This window comes from Rhinolophus sinicus, chromosome 3 (genome assembly GCF_057876585.1).
Source record: "Rhinolophus sinicus isolate RSI-liver-muscle chromosome 3, RSI-T2T, whole genome shotgun sequence".
In the NCBI taxonomy this organism is placed as follows: Eukaryota; Metazoa; Chordata; class Mammalia; order Chiroptera; family Rhinolophidae; genus Rhinolophus; species Rhinolophus sinicus.
In genome coordinates, this window is record NC_142503.1 from 64,601,323 (window position 1) to 64,619,579 (window position 18,257).

General features: G+C 37.7%; 1 protein-coding gene across 1 annotated transcript in view; it reads right to left on the minus strand.

Moving 5' to 3' along the window:
- Positions 1 to 17,279, minus strand: part of ERAP1 (endoplasmic reticulum aminopeptidase 1) — a 69,462-nt gene extending 52,183 nt beyond the window's left edge. The window contains exon 1 of the mRNA XM_074328682.2: positions 17,122 to 17,279. The gene's annotated coding sequence lies outside the window, so the exon portion shown is untranslated. The remainder of the gene's footprint in view (positions 1 to 17,121) is intronic.
- Positions 17,280 to 18,257: the final 978 nt, after the last annotated feature.

Here is an 18,257-nt window from a genome sequence, read left to right on the forward strand (position 1 = left end):
ATGAGTCCAGCAAGCATATGACATGGTACCATGATATCACTATATTATTGACCAGATTCCCTATGCTGTACACTACATTCCCATGACTTATTTTACACCTAGAAATTTGGACCTCTTATTCAGCTTCACCTCTCCCCCTCCTGTTGAAATTTTTCTATCACAGTTGACAGTCAATATTATTTTTATATTAATTTCAGGTATACAGCATAGTGGTTAGACATTTACATAATTTAAGAAATAATCTCCCCAGTAAGTCTAGTACCCATCTGACAGTATAGATAGTTTTTACAACATTATTGACTATATTCCCCATATTGTTATTTCACATCCCCATGACTATTTTGCAACTACCAGTTTGTACTTCCTAAACCTTTCACCTTTCTCACCCATCCTCCAACCCACTCCCATCTAACAACCATTAGTTTGTTCTCTGTATCTATGAGTCTATTTCTGTTTTGTTTGTTTGTTTACTTCATTCATATGATTCCACATATAAGTGAGATCATATGGTATTTGTCTTTCTCAGTCTGACTTATTTCACTTAGCATAATATCCTCTAGGTCCATCCATGTTGTTGCAAATGGAAAGATTTTATTCTTTTCATGGCAGAGTAATACTCCATTGTATAATATATGTACCACCATTTATTTATCCAATTGTCTATTGATGGGCATTTTGGTTGTTTCCATATCTTGGCTATTGTGAACAGAGCTGCAGAAAACTAGGGGTGCATATATCTTTTCGAATTAGTGTTTTGAACTTCTTTGGATAAATACCCAGGAGTGGAATTGCTGGGTCATAAGACAAGATAGTTTTACCTCCATACTGTTTTTCAAAGTGGTTGCACCAATTTGCAATCCCACCAACAGTACACGAGGGTTCCCTTTTCTCCACATCCTCACCAACACTTGTTTTTTGTTGGTTTATTGATGATGGCCATTCTGACAGGTGTGAGGTGATATCTCATTTTGGTTTTAATTTTAATTTGCATTTCTCTGATGATTAGTGATGTTGAGCATCTTTTCATGTCTATTGGCCATCCGTATGTTCTCTTTGGAGAAATGTCTATTCAGGTGCTCTGTCCATTTGTTAATTGGAATGTTTGGGGGTTTTTCGGTACTGAGCTGTATAACTTCTTTATAAGTTTTGGATATTAACCCCTTATCAGATGTATCATTGGCAACATCCCATTCAGTAGGATGTATTTTTGTTTTGTCAATGGTTTCCTTTGCTGTGTAAAAACTTTGTAGTTTGACATAGTCCCATTAGTTTATTTTTTCTTGTGTTTGCTTTGCCCAAAGAGATATATCAGTAAAAATAGTACTAGGGGTAATGCCTGAGAGTTTACTTTCTATATTTTCTTCTACACCTTTTAGAGTTTTTGGTCTGACACTTAAGTCTATAATCCGTTTTGAGTTTATTCTTGTATATGGCATGAGAAGGTGGTCCAGTTTCATTTTTTGCATGTATCTGTCCAGTGTTCCCAGCAGCATTTATTGAATAGACTGTCTTTATCACAATGTATATTCTTGCTTCCTGTCATAGAGTCAATGGCCATGCAGGCATGGATTTATTTCTGGGCTCTCTATTCTGTTCCATTGATTAATTTGTCAGTTTTTATGCTAATACCATGCTGTTTTGATTACTATGGCCTTGTATTATAATTTGATATCAGGTAACGTGATACCTCCACCTTTGTTCTTTTTTCTCAGGATTGCAGTGTGTACTCAGGGTCTTTTATGGTACCATATAAATTTTAGGATTATTTGTTCTAGTTCTGTAATAATTTCTATTGGCATTTTAATAGGGATTGCATTAAATCTATAGATTGCTTTGGGTAGTATGGAATTTTAACTATATTCATTATTTTTATCCATGAGCATGGTGTATGTTTCCATTTATTTGTATCTACTTGAATTTCTCTCTTCAATGTCTTATAATTTTCTGAGTACAAGTCTTTCATTTTCTTGGTTAAATTTATTCCGAGGTATTTTATTTTATTTTATTTTGATGCCATTGTAAATGGGACTGTTTTCTTAATTTCTCTTTCTGATAGTGCTATTAGTGTATAACAATGCAATTTATTTCTGAATATTAATTTTGTATCCTGTACTTTACTAAATTCATTTATCAGCTCTAATAGTTATTTGGAAGGATATTTGAGGTTTTTCATGTATAGTATTATGTCATGCGCAAATAATGATAGGTTACTTCTTCCTTTCTAATTTAGATGCCTTTTATTTCTTACTTGTCTGACTGCTGTGGCTAGGATTTCCAATAGCATGTTGAATAAAAGTGAGTATCCTTGTGTTGTTCCTGATCTTAATGAGAATAGATTTAGCTTTTCCCATTAAGATGATACTAGCTGTCATATATACCCTTTATTATGTTAAGATATGTTTCCTCTATTCCCACTTTGCTGAGAATTTTTATCACGCTGGAATTTGTCAAATGTTTTTCTGCATCTATTGATATGACCATATGATTTTTATTTTTCATTTTGTTTATGTGGTGTGTCACGTTAATTGATTAGCAGATATTAAACCAACCTTACAAACCAGGAATGAATCCCACTTGAACATGCTGTATGATCTTTTTAATGTATTGCTGAATTTGGTTTGCTTGTATTTTGTTGAGGATTTTTACATCTATGTTCATTAGGGATATCAGCCTATAGTTTTTTTTTTGTTGTTTTTTTTTTAATGTCTTTGTCTAGTTTTTGAATCAGAGTAATGGTGGCCTCATAAAATGAGCTTGGGAGCCTTCCCTCCTCTTGGATATTTTGGAATAGTTTGAGGAGAATAAGTGTTAATTCCTTTTTGAATGTTTAGTAAAATTCACCTGTGAAGCCATCTGGTCCAGGACTTTTGTTTTTTGGGAGCTTGTTGATTGCGGATTCTATTTCATTAGTGGTAATCAGTCTGTTTATATTTTCTGTTTCTTCTTGATTCAGAAGATTGTATGCTTCTAGGAATGTATCCGTTTCTTCCAGATTGTCCAATTTATTGGTGTATAGTTGCTTGAGGTATTTTCTTAAATTTTTTTGTATTTCTTTGGTATCTGTTGTCACTTCTCCTCTTTCATTTCTGATTATATTTATTTGGATCCTCTCTCTTTTATTCTTGATGAGTCTGGTTAAAGGTTTGTCAATTTTGTTTATCCATAAAAAAAAAAAAACACACTTCTTTCTTTCATTGATCTTTTGTATTGTGGTGTTTGTTTGTTTTTAGCCTCTATTTTGTTTATTTCTGCTCTGATCTTTATTATTTCCTTCCTTGTACTTTCTTTGGGCTTTGTTTGCTGTTATTTTCTAGTCCCCATAGGTGTAAAATTACACTGTTTATTTAAGATTTTTCTTGTTTCTCTAGATAGGCCTTCATTGGTATGAATTTCCCCTCTTAGGACTGCTTTCACTGTGTTCCAGATTTGGGTTGTGTTTTCATTTTTGTTTGTCTCAAGGTACATTTTGGTTTCTTCTTTGATCTCATTTTTGACCCATTCATTATTTAGTAGCATGCTATTTAGCCTCCATGTATTTGTGTGTTTTCAGTTTTTTTTCTTGTAATTGATTTCTAGTTTCATACCATTGTGATCAGAGGAGATGTTTGATATGATTTCAATTTTCTTAAATTTATTGAAACTTGTTTTGTAACCTAACATGTGGTCTATCTTGGAAAATGTTCCATGTGCGCTTGAAAAGAATGTATATTTTGCTGCTTTAGGGTTAAGTGCTGTAAAAATATCAATTAAATTCATCTGGCTTAGTGTATCATTTAAGGCTGCTGTTTGCTTGTTGATTTTCGGTCTGGAAGATCTGTCCTTTGATGTCACTGCAGCATTAAAGTCCCCTACTTGTGGGCTGTCGATCTCTGCCTTTACATATGTCAATATTTGTTTTATATATTTAGATGCTCCTATGTTTGGTGTATAGATGTTTACTAGGGTTATGCCCTCTTGTTGGATTGAGTCCTTTATTATGTAATATCCTTCTTTGTCTTTTTCATAGTCTTCATTTTAAACTCTATTTTGTCCGACATACATATTGCTACCCCAACTTTTTTCTCATTTCCATTTGGGTGAAATATCTTTTTCCATCCCTTTACTTTCAGTCTATGTGTGTCTTTTGATCTGAGGTGAATCACTTGTAGACAGCATATGCATGGGTCTTGTTTTCTTATCCATTCAGCTACCCTATGTTTTTTTATTGGAGCACTTCACCCATTTACGTTCAAAGTGATTATTGATAGTTATAATTATTGCCACTGTATTATTCAAAATAAAATCAATCCAAATCAGTGGTAGCTGAAATTTGCTGATATTCTTCAGTAAAGTATATAGAAAATAGACCTGGGAATGTGATCATTGGAAGTGGTTGATGCTGTAAGAAGGAATAATTTTTCTATTTCCCTATTACTAAATCATTGTTGCCTTGTGTTTAACCCATACTGTGTAAATCGTCTAATGGAGATTCACTTCTATTTTTTGTTGTGAAATGCAAATATTGACAGCACAAGAAATTTGAGATAATAATTACCTAGAAATAGGCAGTTTTTCAGACCTACTGAAACAAAATCTGATTCAGGGACTATAACTTTGCATTTTGAAAAAGCACCCCACATGATTCTTATGCACACAACCAGGTTAGTACCCCTAGAATAATGGCTTTTAGTATGTGCTCTACGTTGAACCCTTCCAGAGCTTAAGGAATCCTACACAGCTATTAGGAGTAGTCTGATGGTTGAAAAGTTTGCTTTGATATCAATGGAAAAGGTAACACTGACACTGTCTGTGGCTTGAGGTAAAATTATGACACTGCCTAGTGAGAAAGGCAAAATGCTTCTGTTGACTATCCCAGAAGGCTCAAGAATAATTGGAGTTGCCAAGTAGGTTATGACAAAAGTTGCTTTGGAACTGCTTTGGGGCTTGCTGAGTGATTCTTGACATGTGATAGGGTCCTCAAAGACCTGTCAAGTTCCTTGAGAACAGGACACTGCCCCATTAAATGGTATGAATCCTGAAAAACACAAATGAAAGCCAGATAGAAGCTCAAATGCTGGTCTCAAATGCCAATCCTGTGGACAGAATTTCCTGTCGTATATCTTTGAACAACAACAATAAAATAGAATCCCTAAGTATAGAGAGGTTTATTTGTATGAAATCATGTAAAGGAACATCAGATACTTTTTTATTACTGATTATTTTGTTCTTTAGTATCTCTGTGTGCATAATTTTGAAGTCTAAGTTTATAGTGTTTTTTTCTCACCGTATGACCATGTTTAAATGGTAGTGTGACAGCTAAATTAAGTTGTAGAAACAAGAATAAATCCTTCCAAAAGCCAGCAGTAGCAAGGCTCACAAGTAAGGAAAGCCCATCCTACTTGTTAGCTACCACAAACCTCATTAGCTAGGTTCAGGTCTTTCAAAGGAGTAATTGGGCCTCTGGGAACACACACAGACTTTCCAAGGGACACCCAGGCAGACAGGTGGTTCTCAGGGAATTTGTTTCCAGAACATGATCTGGGAACACTCATGAGGTTTAGACATCGTACAAGATGTCCTTATAACCTTTCACTTTACAAAGACAGGTCAACCTCTCTCCATGGCTAATCTTACTATGATATAATTCCTGGGTTGAGAAAACCCTCACAATGCAAATATAAAGAAAAATGTAAAATATTGTTGTTGGTATTTAGAAAGCAAATGCCTCCAATGACTGGGTAACTAATCCTTTTTTCATTGCAAAATTATTTCCAAATCTTTGCTTTCAACAAAATTGATGGAAGACCTAACTAATAAATAATTAATTCTGACTCATTTTAGCACTAAAGAATTATACATAGATATACATATATCATGGCCAATCCATTCAGAGCCTAGGATGGGACCTGAGGATCTGAAGAAGACTCAGAGGAGTGTTCTACCCTGAAGGAGCTGCCAGTCAAGTGAGTGACTCAGCCACATGAACCAAAAATTTGAATACATTGGACAATACCAAAACAGGGAAAAAGAATGAAAGGCCTTAATAACACAAGTAGTGAGCTACAAACTCTTCCTTTGAAGTTGGAAAGGTTTCACAGAGGAAGCAAAAAAGTTAAGTTTGAGCCCAAAACAGCAACGTGGGAGAACTAAGTAAATCACTCTCCATAACACACACACACACACACACACACACACACACACACACACACACACTCCTATTTACAATGCAATTCTTACATTAACTGTCTGAAATTAGTGCAGACTTTACAGGTTAAGGGCATAGCCTCCTGTGAAACAGCCTTCACTTCAGATATCAGTTACAAGCTTGGGGATTCTCCACCACCCACACTTTTGACCAACTGGCTACAAAGCCAGGTGTTCCCACAATCCCCTGACATTTGATAATTTGTTAGAATGACTCACAGAACTCAGGAAAGCACTACACTTACAATTACAGTTTTATTATAAGACTATAAATCAGGAACAGTCAAATGAAGAGACACATGGGCAACACCTAAGAGGGTCCCAAACATGGAGCTTTCATGTCCTCAGAATATGTTACCATCATTGGTAATGTGTATCTCCAACCAGAAAGTTCGCCTGAGCTTTGGGCAGTTAAGAGTTTTTATTGGAGTTGTATTACATAGGAATGATTGCCTGAATCATGGACCACATGTCTCAAGTTAATCTCCAGTCCCACTGCTCTCTTCAGAGGTCAGGCTGGTAACATGTGACTCAAAGCCCTAAATCTCTAATCACATGATTGGTCGTTTTGGTGTGACCAGCTCCAATCCTGAGTCACCTTATTAGCATAAACTCAGGTGTGGTCCAAGGAGTCTACCATGAATAATGAAGATACCTATTCCTCAGGAAGTTCCAAAGATTTAGAGGTTATTTCCCAGGAAGTAGGGACAAAGACAAGCCAAATTCTTTACAATAAAAATTATTTTTAAAACCCTTTCTTTGTTTTTCATTACCTTTAGGATATATAACAACATAGTCTGCATGTCCCTGCATGATCATTTTTCAGCCATCTTTACCATCTTATTTCCTTCCCACTCCCTGACCAACAGCTACACTAGACTTCTTTCAGCTCCTCAAATACATTAGCCACCTTCCTGCCAAACAGCCATTTCCACACGATATTTTATCATCCCGAAACAATCTCCATCCTCAAATTCCCTTAATAAATCTTACAAATATTCAAATCTTAGCTCAAATATCACTTCCAGAAGTTTCCCTCACCTCGTCAGACTTCCCAGGAAAGGGTTTCAGGTCTTCCTGTTATATGGACTCAAAAGCACTGTTGCTTTCAAAGCACTGTTTACATATGCAATCAAATGCTTAATTGTATTTATTTCTTATCTTATCTATGCTTCTTATCCCTTTCTTATCTCTTCTGCTAGAATGGAAATTCAATAAGACCAGGTACTATATTACCAGGGCCTAGCACAGAACCTTACACATAATACTTGCTTAATAAATAATTGCTGGTTGAAAGAAAAAATGGAATCAACACATGAGTAAATCAGTATTCCTAAGAACCCTATCTTTCCAAGAGTGAAAACTCCCTGATTTCCACTGCCTCAAAACTTCTCAGGTTTATATACAGACTCCGTGACTTATTCACCCCAACAGGGGGCCTGAGACATTATTGCCAAGCTGCTAGAGCCATCTCTTTTCTGCTTTTCAGCCCTGAAGTATACTTTCTCACTCCCCAGGGAGAATGGTGGTCCCCGATGCTGGAGGGCATAGCAACTGCTTCATTTTCACTCTTTCTTCCTTTTTCACAATGAATCACGGTCCACTTCAGAGTCTATAACATCATATAAAATTTAAGAGTGCCATATATGATACTGTAAAAGTCTATAGATAGTAGTTCTGTCTTAGCAGCAAGTGACAAATATGTCAAGATTTTATTTCCCTGACGACTTTAGTGATGTCAACTCATAATCTCTATATATGGGGTGCTTTCAAACACGCTGATATTCCGTTAAAGCAAAATCTCTGCCTGATGGGGTTGAGGCATTGGTCTACTTTGAAAGGTCCCAGGTGATTAAAATGTGGAGTCAGTTGTGACCCACTGGAGTAGCTGCTGCACTTATCACTGTCATGGCTGGGTACATAAATTCACACCTCCCGAGAGCATGTGTCATATCTCCTAATTTCCTAACTGCTTAACCCTGATTAAAATACAAATATGTTATCTGAAAAGGCACAGTGACTAGACAGAAAACCCTTGCGTGGTGGCCCAGTTCATAAAATTCCTTTCTCTTAGGGCATCATTGATAGATGACAGACAGACAGACAGACAAATAGATAGAAGGTTTGCTTTCTTTGTTTACATATTATAACCTTCTTTTCCTGGCCATACATAATTAACGCAGAAGTGGACACTTAGATGGCGCCAGTCCAATAATCTTTCTTTACAATTTGAAGTTTGGGACAGAGTTAGAGCTGGGTGGCAGTGTGCTGGGAATGCTTTTTGTAGCATTTGCCAATGTCATTGGTATACATACATCATGGCCAATTGCAAGCTACCAATGCCATTTCATTTGGTTTGCAAAACTCCTGAAAATGCAACAACAGTCTCTCCCAAGTCCACCATGCCCATGGACATGAGTCACTTTAATGTCAGCCCCTCAGTCGAGATTCAAGCACACTTCTTGTCCCATTTCCTGCATTTCCCAGGGCTAAGGAGTGCAACTCTTAAATTCTCTGAGACAGCCCTTCCATTCAGTTTCCTTCCAATTTTTCTTTTTTTCTTTTTCTTCGTTTTTTTTGCTCAAGCCAATCACAAACAGCTTTTGATATGTGTGATTTAAAAAAAGCATAAAATAATATGGTTACTCATTAATGTAGTAACATTTTAGTTTGAGTAAGTTATCAGATGCTCCAGTCCCTGAGAGAAGTAGAAAAACATATTAGAGGGTAGGCCTGGTCGAAGAGTCCCGTGGGGGAAAGGCTGTGGGAACAGATGATAGGTCAAAGTCATGGTGTGCTGGTCGGGAGACAGAGAAAGAGAGGGTCACAGGTGGGATGGAGGACAATAGAGTGTGAAAACAAACCTTATTTTCAGAACTCTATCCAATGAGGCTTCTACCTCCTTTGGAGAAAACTGCTGAAATGCTTTAAAAGGGCTTGTGAGCTACACATTATGGAACCTACATTTTTTATTTATAAGTACTCATCTTTGATCCTGTAAAGAAGCTAAGATACTGCAGCTTCAGGAATAGGTAAGAGAGGCAGAGGAATCAGGGATGACAAATGGGGTCAGGACAGTGATGTCTGAGCCTCCTCCCAGATAAGCCTGGGCGGGAAGGCACTCTATCGCTCAAAATTTACAAACCTGTCTACAGAACAGTGTATACATTTAATAGGACAAACTACGTGTGTTACTGGGGAAAAAACTGAGCTCTAATGCTGGTTGTATATAATAGAGAGTTAAACTGGGAAGAGAAACATTGATAAAAAATAAGGATGTCAGGGGCCGGCCCGGTAGCTCAGGCGGTTAGAGCTCCATGCTCCTAACCCCGAAGGCTGCCGGTTCGATTCCCACATGGGCCAGTGGGCTCTCAACCACAAGGTTGCCGGTTCAGCTCCTCGAGTCCTGCAAGGGATGGTGGGCAGCGCCCCCTGCAACTAGCAATGGCAACTGGACCTGGAGCTGAGCTGCACCCTCCACAACTAAGATTGAAAGGACAACAACTTGACTTGGAAAAAAGCCCTGAAAGTACACACTGTTCCCCAATAAACTCCTGTTCCCCTTCCCCAATAAAATCTTAAAAAAAAAAAAAAAGGATGTTAGTGTAAAAGTCACACTAATTATAGCGTTTATCCAAACTCATCATTTGGGCTTAGTTACATTGCACATTGGTAAACATATTACCTATAACTTGGTTCTTTTATTTGATTAATTTATCTTTATAGTAGTTAGTCCACGTAGTGTAGGCTGATGTGGCAGGTTGGCTACTTACATTTTTTAAAATTCTCAGTACTATTGCTCATATTCTGCCATTCCCTGTATGAACTTGGAGTACACACTCACATCTTCCAGTCTTTCCTTTCCTCAACTGAAAATGACAATTCCATTAGATCATCCCTAAGAGCCACTTTAGCTCTAAAAGTCTATGAATCTAAATATATTTGCACATGCACATTTTCATGTATGTCCTGAGAACAGAGGGAAAGAAATTACATGAATACGTGACTTTACATCTTTGGAATTTTTTTCTTTGAAGATCCACATGTGAAAAAGATGTTCTTGGTAGTACTAGTCTAGGAAACAATTGGGCATAATTTAATCCCTGGAAGAATCGGTTCTTGATACATATTAGATGCTAAAATAGGAAGGTAATAGAAAGATCGCACTGAGGCTTCTATGAGCATTCTGAGTTGTGAAAAACAGAACCCAATGCAGATCTCTAGGAACTTCAAAGAGGCTCTTAAAGCTGCCCAGTGATTATATATACTTTCCTGGCCCAGTGGTTCTTAAACACTGGTGTTTGTCAGCATCAACTGGGAATCATGGCACATCCAAAGGCTTAGGGTCTGTCCTGCTTCAGCAGCCTGGTCCTCTGTGTTGCTTTATTGTTTTATTTGGTGGTGATAGACACCAAAGGTTGAGAGACACTACCCTGGTCTATTTACCCTTCCTCTCTCCCTGACCAAAGGTTCTGAAAGCTTTCTGCAGATTAGAATGACCCAGGGAGGTTTTAAGACTCCTGACATCCAGGCCAGACTCCATACCAGTTGAATCAGAATCTCCACAAGGGGAAGCCAGGCACCAATACTTTTCAGGAAACTCCCAAGGTGATTCCAATGATTTCCAGTGTGAGAACTGGTGTCCTGTACTGGTTCTCCTTAAACTTCAATGTGCATATGAACTTCCTGGGAATCTTGTTCATGTGAAGATTCTGATTCAGTGAGTCTGGGATGGGGTAGGAGGGTCAGCATTTCTAACAAGCTCCCACGTGATGCCGTGATGCCGTTGCTACTGGGATCACACCTAGAATACTAACTAACCCCCAGCATCTCCTCTCCCATCCAGCCAAAGAGAAAATGAATGCAAGTTAGGAACCTAAAAATAGAGACGCCATGGTAAAAGAATGAGTGATTGATTTGTGAGAGTGCTACTGGTGACATAAAGACATTTTGAACTGGAATAAATGGTGAACTGAAGGTCCTATTTGGAGGCTATAATCAGCTAGTCATTGGAATGGCATAATACGTGTCCAGGAAAATGCCATTTAAAAGTTAAGCCCAAATGAGACAAATCTTTTAAAAAATGTGCTGGATGAACATAACCTGAAAACCAATATTTGTGAATAAGAAGAGTTGAGAGAAATAAGCGGATGCTAAAAGACTCCGTATGAGAACTTTTCCCTGATGAACCCTTCCTGTTATAATAAAGAACTCAAATTCTGGGAGAAGTGCCCTATGAATTCTTTAAGCTTAATTTTGTAATTTCTATGTATTATAACATTGAAATAGAAGTTCCCTCAATCTATTTAAATAAACCCTTACTTTTTTGAACAATAAGAAGAAACTAAACAAGATAGATTTCTTTTAAGTATTGCTGATTTTGAAAAATAGCCCTTCTAATTTCACTTCAACATTGTGTATTTAGTTTAGCAACCTAATGACACAGACAAGACTGACACGTGTGTAAATGGAATCAGACGCAGTTGTACCAAGAGTAATTGCTTCCGTACAGCTTGTGTTGCTCCGCTATCAATTTTCAACTGTCCTTTTAGTGTAAACACCCTATTTAAATATGTCCTGACAATTACTTTTATTACCTGTAGAGTGTAGGCTTCCCAGAATGTGTTCCCTAAAACACCAGGACAGCAAGATCTCCTACCATGCCATTCAAATAACCCTGGGAAATGCTGCATGCATTTCTTTCTCTTAGAGATATACACTGCATGTTGGTATGGGACTAAAGGCTCTGGTAAAAAACAAAAATTCAAAATTAAACTTCTAAAACCCATCTAGGCCACTGCTTTCCCAACCTGGTGGTCCACAGACGCCTCCCCTTTGCCTTCCCCCCACCACACATTAGCATCCCATTGTGCACATTTTGTAAAATGCTGCCCTAGAGACAGAGAAAACTAATCATAGAGGTTGAGGGAAAAAACTTATTGGTGTGCTCAATTTCCTTCACGTTTCTTTCTACTCCCTCAAAACTATCTATGTGAATTTCTTTCACTTTTCTTCTGTTTCCTCAAAAATACCTACTCAAATACATTAATCACATTCCTGAAAATTATTTCCAATAAGAAAGGGTTTCAGGTGATTAAAAGCCCAGGATAATTAAATTAGGCTCTATATTTAATTAATGCTTTATAATAATTAAATAAACTGTTCTTGTAATTGAAGACATGACTTCAGGAGTTGATTATCTGAAAGCAATTTCCTAAGCAATAATTCTGGGTCTGTTGCAGCATCAATTTGAGAAGTGGGTGAACGTGGTTTCCTTAATCAGACTGCACCAGGGCTTGTATCCTGTGTCTCCCTTCACTGATGAAGAATGAGCAGGGACACCAGAATCTATGCATTAATTAGATTGTAATCTAAATACTGAGGCAAATAAAAGTCTAAAGCTCTCTGCAAACTTAGAAGACAGACCCGTGTTTGGCATGTCTACTACCGCAGTTAGCTTGGATGGTTTGTTTGACATATAACGTCAAACATTTTTCTGAGGCTGCTTTTCTTTGGTTTCTTTCTTTTCCCAGCCTGGGTCTTATAGGTTTGTGTCCAGAAAACCTACAGGCATGACACAGCAGACCTACGAGCAGATGCTAATTTTGCTTTATGTATTCCATCCAGGACAGTGAGTACTATCTCTGTTTTCTGGCAATCTGCCTCTTGAAACTTGGAGCTGGAGCGACTACTGTGACAGGCCATTCCAGTACTGAAACAGCAGGCGCACAGCCAACAGGCAGTGAAGAACTAAACTACGTGCCTTGTGCTGGGGCCAGCAGTGCATGATCACTCTGGCTGAAAATGGCAATGAAATATTAATCTTTTCTTAGGACAGCTGAGGAACATAGGAAAAAGGACAGGAGCCAGAGGAAATACAACAGAAATAAAAAAATAGGGGACCGATGCAAGGACACCACTGGTTAGAAACGGTGGTCTGGAGAGCAAGTCGCAAATCCTCTGAACACGTGATAAACTTAGAGTGGTTCTGTCATGTGGAGAGAGAAGCAAAGAGGCTCCTGGCCCTCAAAAGTGTAGCAATGAAGGCATTCATTCATTCATTCACTCATTCATTCATTCATCCAACAAATATTTATCGAATTTTCTCTGTGGGAGAAGCCTAAATTTAATTAACTTCCAAACTCCCACTTCTATTACAATGGGTTAAAGAGATTAGATTTCCTAATTTGCTGCAACAAGTAGTGTTGCTAAATTTTCCTGGCCTCATATAGTCGGGAGCATGAAATCTGGCAGAGATAACAGGTGAATAATAATGCTTTTATGAGAAGGGAATGCCAGCAAAGGATTTGAATGCCGACTGAGGACCAGGTCCCTGTCTCCAACCTCCCCCATCTGTGTGTAGCATAAAGCTCTCTCCCCCACCTCCACATAGGAGATAAACTCTGAAAAAGAAAGATAGAATCTCAGAATTTACTAAGAAAACCCTACTTTGACTACTTTGCTACAAGTGAGTCTCTGTCACTGAGTGGATTTGGGACTCAACATAGAAGTCAGTTATAGAAAAAAAAAATTACAATATATTTTTGTATAGCTAGGTTTGTAGCTTAAGAAAGTTATGTTCTTAGGTTGGTTTTGAAAGAAATATTGAAAAAAATTTCATTCCCAAAATTTTCTAGTTAAAATTTCAGGACGAGATCTAGTATCTCGATTTAACAACAGCAAAATGATATTGTGTTTCCATGAATATAATTTAGTGCTTTTCTGCTTTTGAAAAAATAACTCATTTTAGATGCAAAGTCTCATATTTAAGTCTGACAATTAAAATAGACTTTTCAAAAAGCCATATTACAATCCCATAGTTTTTAATTTAGTTTTACAATGTTCAGATGGTAATGCGAATGATGAATAGATTCATTTTCTCCTGACATGGAATTGTTATTGCCTTAAATTTAATCTTAGTTCTGCACAGGCTGCAGGGACTTTCATGGCTAAACTGTTTTAAATTATCTTATGATTCATTCACCGTGAAAAATGAATGCATTCTACCCACAATAAGGCAGAATGATATGTAGTGGACTGTAGATGACTTTAAATTTGATTTTCTAGAGATAATTTATTAAAACATTTCTCTTAGTTGGTTAAAAATCATGCTCCTTGATTCAGTTTCAGGGCAGGGTTGGGAGACTGGACTGAGCAGGTAGTAAGTGTACTTGTTCATTCATTCAACAAATACAGAGTTAAATAGATAAGGGGTCAAGGCCAGAGGATCTGCTACAACAAAGACAAGCAAATCAGTCTTCCGGTCTAGAAGTTCACCAAGGAAGGAAGAGGCATTGTGTACTCTAAGGACCGGACTATGGCCACTCATTCCAGGGAAGATGATTGTTCTCTGCCCTGGTTGGAAACACCCTGGAGGCAGAAGGTAGAGAACAGGATCTCGAGTGCAGTAGAAATAAAGCAGATGTCTGCAGGGAAATCTGGTTATATGAGGCCAAGACACAGAGGCTAAACTTGCCAATTAGTCTCACACACATTAAGTATCTGTACACTACAGAGTTCAAAAAATTATTCAAAAGTCAGTATCAATGCCTCATATGCTTATCTCTAGTTAGAAGTGTGTTCAGACGGACAAAGGCCAAGAACTGGGAGATATAAAAGGCACCTGTTAGGTAAGAGGGGGCAGCTATGATCAACTTAATTTGGCCCGGTGGACCCCTTTTCCCCTGCAAGGGTTTGGATAGTATGAATTCTATTTATTCATGTTGTAAACTAGGGAACAAACTTAGAAAGGCATAGTTTCTTTTCCACACAGGCCAGTGCAGATATAAATATGGAACTCACAGTCAAATGTGGCTTTGCAATGATTGTTTTCTCCATGTAGTATTTTAAAATTTATTTTGTGAACAGAGTGCCTAAGGTAAAAGGAGACAGTGTTACAACTCTGAAGACCAATCAACCCCAAAGTACTTACAAGTTCCGAGAAAAGATAACTTTCCTGAACCTCAGAAAGGTAAGCAAAGTACTAGACTCTTAATAGTGGTAGCGATTGCATTTGTGCCCAAAGGGGAGGGAGCCTTCACTTATAAAGGACCACAAAAGTTGGGTTTTTGAGGGACATCACCTCACTGGGAGAAATCTGTTCTCACAGCCATTTCTGAGTCCATCCTGTGTTAAATAACCCTGCTCTAACCCTTGACCCTTCAGTCTTGAATACATGTACACGTATCTCTATGTTACCTGAGCTAATTACTTAATCTTCCGAAACTTGACTTTCTTCATCTATGAAATGGGAGTGATAGTATCAACCTCCTAGGTCTGTGGTGAGAACACATGAGATGCTCATGCAAAGTACTCAACGTAGTGGCTGTCCAGTAGGTAGTAAATGTCACTAAAAGGCTGTTGTCACTGATGCAAATTAATACCATGTTTATTATTCAATAGCCACCCCAAGTATGTAAACAGGGGTTGATGAAGTGGTCTACAGCCCACAAGTTTACTTAGATTTATAAACAATTCAGATTAAGCAGATTTATGCATTCACATTATTGAAGGCCAATGTTGTATAAGAACTCTGAGTCCTCTTGGTTTTTATTTTCATCTCTTTGTTCAAGAGACAAATCCAGTATAGGCATTTACAATAACACCATATAGGTGTTCCTGTAAAACTTAACATTTTGCAAAAATTGCACACTAAAAATAACAGGTCTATGGGGAAAAAATAACATTAAGGGCAAAATATTCAAAACCAATACAACTTTGATATCAGTGCCCTAACAAAACCAATTAGACTCCTGAGAAGAAATTCTGCAAGTATGGTTAAATTCTCATGGGCATTTGTCAGAGAATCTCAATCATTCCGACCTTGTGGCCTTTTATCCTGGAATCATGCTTCCTTCCTCTTTTGAAATGCATGTCCTTAAAGATAGGCACTTCCATAGAAACCGGTTTAGGCAAAATTTAAAGTACAATCCAACAACAAATTTCTTTATCATTAATTTCTCTCTTAATGCAGGTTAAATATCTTTAGGCTTCTTCATCTCTACTTGAGACTCGCCAGAGAGCTTAACATAATAGAAAATGTAGTGGGTCTTGAAGCCACGCAACAAGCCACATTTTGCACAAAGGAAAGGTATTTCTGCAGGATGTTTAGCTTTAATCTTAAAGTCTTAATATACTGTGAAGTTTGGTTTTTGTTTCTAATTGTGAGAAAGCTTGGCTCTAATGGTTTTTAAACATTAATGTGCTGGAGAAAATTGTGTATGAACACACACAACTTCTACACTGACCTCATGCTCAATTTACAAAGCACATACGTTGAATGAATTAAACAAGGAGGCCATTAGTCTGAAGTGGTTGTAATACTTTAACAAACCAAAACCTAAGCCTGTAAATACCTCAAGGTTAAGAAACCGAAACAGAGACAACCAATCACAAAGAGCTAATGAGACTTTCCCAAATAGTGCAACCACTTAAGCCAGGGGTGTCCAAACTTTTTTCAACGTTTTTCACCAAGGAGCACATGTGGTAAAATACACAAACAACCGGGACACTCACTCAAGGTGAAGTACATATTGCCTCACCTGGTTTATTTAAGTAAACTAAATATATTTTTGGAATTTGCTGCAGGCCAATTAACAATGGATCATGGGCCGCAGTTGGACATGGGCCGCAGGTTGGACACCCCTGCCTTAAGCTATATAGCCAATCAAGTAATTTCCTTGCTTTGCTCTCACCTCTTCTCTGTAAAAGTCTTTTCCCTAGCTTCGGTTTGTATAGTGTTCCTAACTACTTCCAATGGTTTGATGCTACTCAATTCAGATTGGCTGTTGTGCAAATAAATTCTTAAAATGTTTAATATGCCTCAGTTTATCTTTTAACACATGCACAGATCAGCATTAAAGAAACATACATTGTAGGAGAACAGACTGTATGTTTCATCATTATTATTATAATAACAAATGTAATGACATTACTCACGATTAAGCCTTCTTGTCTGTGGAAGACTGCTTTCAATCAATGATGAGGAAAGTTGAATAAATATCCAATGATATTGAGCTGCAAGAATGTAATTGACAATTCTGTCAAAACTACTTTCACAGGATGCATTGTTATCTCTCACTCTTGAAACAACTGTGGAGGAAAAATCAGCCCAAATAGGTGGGCAGATGCGTGACCAGATCAATACTCCCCATGGGGCTTCCCTAGTGAATCGCACAGTAACACTGATTTTAGGGTAAAGACTTGTTCCTTTCCACGATTCACAGAAACCAGGTACTTGCTAAAAAAAAAAAAAAAAAAAAAAAAAGGGTGATGACATTTTTTTAATGGCTCACCACCAGAGGCAATTGCAGCAGAACTTTGGCTGCCCTTGGATTATTTCCACCTCTTGACCACTTACTCAACAGCTTGAGCCACAAGTAAATCTACTTTCACAGTCAAGTGAATTTGAGTCCCAAAATATCTCCCTCTTGGTATTGCAGAAAAAAAGGGAATAGAAAGATGCAGAGAAAGGGAAATTTCAGTTCTCTGGTAATTAGTGCAAACACATACACACATGTACACACACATGTGTGTTTGTGGTATGTTTTCCTTCTCAAGTATAAACCCAACATATCACTGTGGACTACTTATCTGCTTTTCTGCCCCTGCACATCTCTCACCATCACTGAGCTGGACTCAGAAGTAGGAAAGCAAAGTACTTTTTCAGGTCACTAACCTTTGATGAGTGTCAAAACCAGGGTTAATAGTTAACAGAGATGCACAGTGTAGTTGTTCTAGTTGCTAAAATGTTGAAATATTTCCATATGGTTTTCCTGAGCCCACAAGTCTCTAGACCATTACCTTGGTCCATCTAGTTTCTTGCCTGGAACTTCCACTCCAGCTCACCCCACTGCACTCTAGACTCCTTCACCAACCAGAAACAAAAGGTTTAATGTCTGGCCTAGCAGGACACAATGTCTGGCACATAGAAAACTCTCAATAAATTTTAATGTAATGAACTACAACAATAAAAACGTGATACAAAATCGGTAATACTTGTAATGCAACCCTGTGAAGCAGCTATATTGTCATCATTCCCATTTTACACATGAGGAAGTGGAGCACAGTTAAAT